Genomic DNA, 6437 nt, shown 5'->3' on the forward strand with positions numbered 1-6437 from the left:
AGAAACTTTCTAATAATAAGGACTATTAGAGCCCTGCAATAGACAGCCCAGAGACGCAGTGGGATCTCCATCACTGGAGGCTTTTAAGAACAAGGCAGACAAATATCTGTCAGAAATTACATAGGAATACTTGATCCTGCCTTGGGGCAAGGGATAAATTAAATTACCTTTTAAAGTCCCCTCCAGCTCTCCTTTCCTGCGGTTCCATGGTAGCGGTGTCACCAAAGGCTGTGTGCCTTTAAGGAAGAGCCATCTCCCTAAGAAAACAAGCACATCTATCACCAGAAAAGTGCTGTCATTAGCAAAGCTAACGAGAGCAATGTGCAGAGGTGAAGACCCCCGAACCCAGGCGCAGAGGAGCGGGATTGATGGGCTCAACAGGGGACCGGTCACCCCTCGAGGTGGGGCACCAGCTCCCTGCGAAGGCGGCTGGGAGGAGAAAGCAAGCTCCTGGAGGGATGGACTGGTGGGTTAGCAAAGGACTTTGGCTGGGGAAAACCACTAAGGCAAGATTTTTTTTTTAATTATTTTTACACACATGCATTTTTGGGATGCATCTGGCTCTCACTGGCTCCAGTGACACCATTTCTGAGCTCTGCCACGGCACACCAGGAGAGCCACAGACGAGCTCTGTCTGCATGGGGAGAGGCACCCACACGTGAGAGGAGCCCCCCCGGAAACAAGCAGGACCCATTTGCAGTTCAGAGCACCAAACAATGCTGACAGTGTCAGAATTTCCCTTCCCAAAGATGAGCTCTCCCCATACCAGCCAGTTAGCACAAATCGAGGCGAGTTAGACCCAAGCCCCCCGTAACCTCCACTCCCCCCCAGTCGGCACGGGGTGCAGGTCTGCCGTTTGTTTTGGGGTTTCGGAGTGGTTTACGGCCACTCGCAGACAGCGGGGCTGCAGCCGGCCCCTCTCACCCAGCTGACGTCTCCGTGCCGCCCCGATGCCGTCATGCAATAAATCTGCAGCGATCTCTGCAGACAGAGCCAGACACGGGAGAGGTTGGGCACAGCTTCCCGCGAGCCCCCCTCGTGGGTCTGGGCCCTGGGGGATGCCCAAGGAGCCGGGGAGGGCAGGGGGCTGGCGGCTTACCTGCGGTCCAGGAGCAAGTCCCTGGGAGAGCTGGCACAAGACCGTTAATTGCTGCCCTCACCGCAGGCTGACAGCAGCCCCCGGCTGGGACTGACCTGGGGGACAAAAGCCAGCATGGAGCACAGGACTCCTGTGTGTCCAAGAGCTTTGTCCAAGAGCCTCCACAAAGAGCCGCTGATGCCCCAGACCGGGTGAGATCCAGGGCAAAAAAACCAACAACCCTACCCAGGACCTTTCTGGGTCTCACCCATACGGGTGGTAGCATCACCTCAGCCAAGCCTTGCACAGCTTTGGGCAGCTGGAGGATCCCACAGCCTGCCAGCCCCAGCTTTTCTTCCCAGTTAGAGCCTCGGCCACAGCCGGGAGGACACGGGAGGACACGGGACACCTCCCCGGGAGGACACGGGACACCCAGCCAGGCCGAGAGGTTTGGCAAGGCTGGAGGGAGGAAATGCGCCGAGCACAGCCCACGCTCACCCAGGAACCTCAGGGGATTCCAAAGCAAAGCCAGGAGCAGGGTGCTGGCGTTGTCACCGTTTTCAGAGGGAAGGGAAGCTCATGGGGTAGGTGGCATATGGTACCAGCCTCCCAGCCACAGCCCCCTCCCCTCGGCAGCCCTACACATGCAACCCAATCAGTGTGACCTACAAATTAGCTTCTAGACCCACTTTATGCTAAGTGGGTAGGAATACAACAGACCCTGGCAAGACTTCAAATTAGGGCTGCCAATTAATGGTCCTCTTGGGGCTAATTAAATATTACTTTCCATAGCACTTTTCCCCTCCCCTAAATACTTCCAGACTCAATTCAACGCAGCTGCCCGGGGCAGGTGGCAGCAGCCACAGCACAGGGGGGCACGGGGGTACCCCAGGTACCAGCAGCTCTGCAGCCATGGGCCGAACATGGGCTGAAGCAATTTGATTTTGGAGTGACCAGAGGGTGAGTTGGCCTTGCAGGGATTTCAATCGATGCTTCCTTGAAGCCAAGAGCTCGCAGCTCCTTCTGCTTTGACCCTGGTGCTCCTAAGGGTGTGAATTACGCAGGGGAGCGTGGTGCATCCTCAGCTGTGCAGATCAGCAGGTGGCAATGCAGGGTCCTGATGAAGCAAGGCAGCAACACCTGCGTCTTTAACCCTGCCATCACCCACACGCCCAGCAGTGGCTTTGTCCTCATCCCAGAGTCTTTCTGACCCAGTTTTGGGGTCTCGGCAAGGCCAAGCACACACCAGGCAGCCACACGAGGAGACCTCAGGGACCCCCCCGGCAATATCATCAGCGGTTCCCCTTCACACCAGCCTCCTGCCAAGGACGACAAGGCTTGGGAAATCAGAGAAAACCCAAACCTGCTGGCACCTCCCAAAACCAGAGACCCCAGCACGGGGCCAGCAAGCTGCTGGGAGCAGCCGGCTCATGGGGGCTGGAGAGCCTGCCGTGCCTCAAAGCCCTTCACAAGTAAGAAAATGGAAACTGGGAGCAGGGAGGCTGCATCTCCGAGGATTTTGAGCTACCCGAGGGTGCCGAGAGTAGGGTTTGCCAAAGACACCAGACACCATGTTCACAGACAGCCAAGTGCCATCACAGTCCTGCGGTTACACCTACAGGCACCCAGCCTGGCCAAAAATGATAGGAGCTCCAGTGGAGCAGTAGTTCCCCTAGCTAAAGGTGTGCAACACACACACACAAGTCTGCGGAAAGCCCGAAGCTCCAAGCAGAGAGGGGCTTTGGGTATTTTTTTTTTTAAGCACATTTGGATCTCAAAAGCTGCAACAGGGCTGGAGAGTGGAGCTAGTGCAAGGAGGCAGAGCCAGGCGAAGCGGGGTGGGAGATCCTTCCCCAAGCTCCCGTGTTCCTCAGGTTCACCTCTGGAGACCAAGCAGCCCCCGAGACCCCCCCAGGAAGGGAGGAGATGGGCACTGGCAAAGACTGCAGGCGAGCAGAGGGCACGGTCCCCGAGCTGGCAGCCGGGGCTGCTGGCTGGTGCTCAGTCACTGAGAAAATATCAAAAGGGTGGTGGCTGGGGGGGAACACAGGAAAAAAAAATAGAAGAAGAAGAAAGACTGATAGATGAGAAAACATCTCAGCTGGTACAGCCGGCCCCCAAGCCCCAGGAGAGCATCAGCTACTGGGCTTCTCCTCCCGTTCCCATGGCAACACAATTTGGTGCTCTTTAGAAGAGTGCGCTCCCTCCGCTTCCCCCCAGTTAATTTTATTTCGTGTTTTGAAATAAAAGCGGTTGATATGGCCTTTGTCTCAGGAGCCCCGTGGGGGAGAGAAGGGAGAATATCAGCTGATCTGGAGGGGCTGCAAAGGGGAAGGGGGCCCGGACCCCCTCGCCCCCAGCTCAGCCCCCTGGCAGCAGCTTTGCTGGGCACACTGGGGGTCCCAGGCTGTGGCCATGAACCATGGGGTGGTCTCATTGCTTGGAGGTGGTGGGTGGGAGGTCCCAGCCCTTCCCTCTCAGCCTTGAGAGCACCCCAGGAGCCACCTCAGCTCCTCCTGGGCCAGCTCAGTCCCACCACGCTCCTTGAACCCACCCCCCCCCGCCCGTGCAGGGCAGACCCATCTCTGGCTGTGTATTTGGGGTGCTCACCCCCAGCACCCACAAATACAAGTGACCACCCCCAGGGACCCTGCTCCCACCCAGCAGGGCAGGGCACAAGGCAGCGGGCCCAGCACCAACACCCTGTGTGCAACAAATAAACCCAGGGGTGCAGCCCTGAGCCCCCCTGCACCAAACCCCTTCCTCCCCCCCGACACAGCCAGAATCCGTGCGGGGAAGGGGCTGGGGGACACAGAGCCAGCACAGAACGAGCTCAAACTGCAGTGATGGCTGCACAGAGCACCCCTTTGCCCACCCTACAGGCTCACCCTACAGCTCCCCCTCCCCAGGATCACCCCCAGGATCCTGCCCAAATCCCTGCGCACGGCCACGGAGCAGGGGATGGAGCTCGGCCCGAGGCTGCTCGGCTCGCTGCAGGCTAATGAGCGGGAACACATCTGTTGGTTGCTAACAGTAGGGCTGTTTGGGAATGTTTTGATTAAACATTTTTCACAGAAAATTCCAACTCGTCGAGAATGAATTCATTTGCCTGAAATAATTGGTCCGGATATAAGTTTTCCAGTTAAAGGAAAAGGACTGAAGAAAAACACGGTGGGATGCGACTTCCTTTGAACCACAGCACATTTTATTTCACGATCAAATTACAGGCGAAGAACATCAGAACATCAAGTCAATATTTTGAAGGGCTAGCACCAGAGATGCTGCAGCAGCCGGGTAGCTCTGGAAACTTTCCCCCAGCTCTGGAGAATAAAAGTTGAGTTTTTACCCTGCCCAAGACGAGGAACACGTGTGGAAGCCTCCGTTCTCATGGCAAAGCACTGGCAGCAGCCTCTGCCCCCGGGGCAGCCTTGCCTGGGAGGGGGGAGCCCCTGTGGCCCCCCCAGACCTGCTGCCAGCAGCCGTGTGCCCAGGGCAAAGGGGGCTCCCAGCACCGCCCAGTGCCTGGCAGCTCTCAGGCATGGTGTGGTGGAGAAAGAGGAGAGGAAAACCAAACGAACCAAAGAAAAATAAAAGAATAAAAAAGAATAAAATAAAAAAGAATAAAAAAGAACAAAATAAAAAAGAATAAAATATTTTTTTTAAAAAAAGAATAAAATAAAATAAAATAAAATAAAATAAAATAAAATAAAATAAAATAAAATAAAATAAAATAAAATAAAATAAAATAAAATAAAATAAAATAAAATAAAATAAAATAAAATATAAAATCCCACCACGCATTTCTGGGCAGCAAAGCCCGCAGCTGTGCGAGCAGAGCCCCGGCATCCCAGCGCAGCCCGGGCTCCCCGGGCAGATATTGCCACCGTGTGGGCAGCGCTCGCCAGCACCGGCCCCAGCCCCGGCCCCGGGGGCTCAGCCCCGACCCTCGCCAGGGTCCTCCTGGGCCCGGGGCTGCGGGGATGGCCCCGAGGAGCTGGGTGCTGGATGCTCAGCGAGGACCTCAGCAGGGGAATGACAGCCCCGGTCCCTCCTGGCTGTGAAACCCATGGAAAAAAATAAGTTGGGGTGAAATAAAAAGCTGCTGCTGCGTGGGCAGAGGGGTTAGGCAGAGCTGGAGGAGGGAGGTGCAGATAAACCTGGGGGTACACGTGTGTGAGCTGGGGTGTGTTGCCCCCCACCAAAGCCCCCAGGTGCAGGAGGTTGGTGGGGGGGCTGGGAAGGGACCTCGAGCCCCAGCATCGCCCCTCTGCCCTCCTGGTGGCCAGAAAACACGTGGGGATGTGCCTGCAGCGGGGGGACCCCGGGAAATAAGAGCTTGTTTGTTTGTTTTTACAGCCTTTTCATTTAAAAGTTTTTATTGTTTATTAAAGGCTTTTGCTGTTTATTTGAAAATACGTTTTATTTTTAAACACACCGGTGCTGACCTGAGCGGGGAGGGAAGGGGGTGCCAGCCACCCCTGAGAAACTCAAATGCAGGGGAGGAAAAGTGCAGGAGCTGAGCGCTGGGTGGGTTTGGGGCTCCCCCCAGCAGGGCAGAGGTGGCACCAGGAGCCCTGCCCCTGCCAGTGGGTTGGGGAACTGGAAAGGTCCCAGAGCCAGCGAGGGGGTGCTGCAGAACCAGCCCCCAAAAACCCAGTCCTGGTGCAGGAGGAGAGGTGCTGGCTCTGCCCACGGGCAGACCCCGTCCACGTGGGACATCTGCAGTGAGGATGTGCGCAGGGTGAGCGAGGGTTATGAAATGCTTCATAAATTCAGGTGTTTGGAGCCTTGTAAAAGGGGGGGCAGGATGTGCCCCGACACCATCTGCAGCCCAGGAACATCTGGGATTAACCAGAAAAAGCATCCCCCATCCCCTTTCCCTGGCCACCCAACAGCACCTGGAGGTCAGGGCTGTGCTTCGGAGAGGCTGAGGGACACCGGGTGGCACCCAGGGGCACCCCAGGGTGCTCGGATCAGGCCCTGCCCCAGCTGCCTGGGGCTGCCGTGTCCCCTTTGGTCCCCCCATACACAACCCGGCTGGGGGGCAGTGAGGTGTGGGCAAGGAGACCCAGGGCTGTGGGGCAGCGATCCTGCAAACCACCCCTGTGGCTGTGTGGGTTTGGTTTGCAACCAAAACCAAAAGGGTGCTGCAGGGCAGGGGTGTGCTGCGCCCCCCCCATCTCACACCAGGGCAGCATCCCAGCGAATTTCCCCATGGGAATTGGGGAAGGAAAGCGACACAGAGCGTTGGCACATGAAGGCAAAACAGCTTACGTGGGCCCCGGGGGGGGAAAGGGGGGGGGGCAGCCTCGTGAGGACAACGCCGCGCTAATGCTTTGGCAGTAAATACAACAGCAGC

At 56.8% G+C, this 6437-nt stretch overlaps 1 long non-coding RNA gene across 1 annotated transcript; it reads right to left on the minus strand.

Annotated features, from left to right (window-relative positions):
- Positions 1–450: 450 nt before the first annotated feature.
- Positions 451–1792, minus strand: LOC137844372 (uncharacterized). The gene is made up of 3 exons (XR_011089889.1): positions 1577–1792; positions 1100–1194; positions 451–981 (listed from the first exon to the last, which is right to left on the minus strand). It is a non-coding gene; the product is annotated as an uncharacterized lncRNA (long non-coding RNA).
- Between the last annotated feature and the right edge of the window lie 4645 nt (positions 1793–6437).

Source organism: Anas acuta, chromosome 25 (assembly GCF_963932015.1).
Source record: "Anas acuta chromosome 25, bAnaAcu1.1, whole genome shotgun sequence".
Classification (NCBI taxonomy): domain Eukaryota; kingdom Metazoa; phylum Chordata; class Aves; order Anseriformes; family Anatidae; genus Anas; species Anas acuta.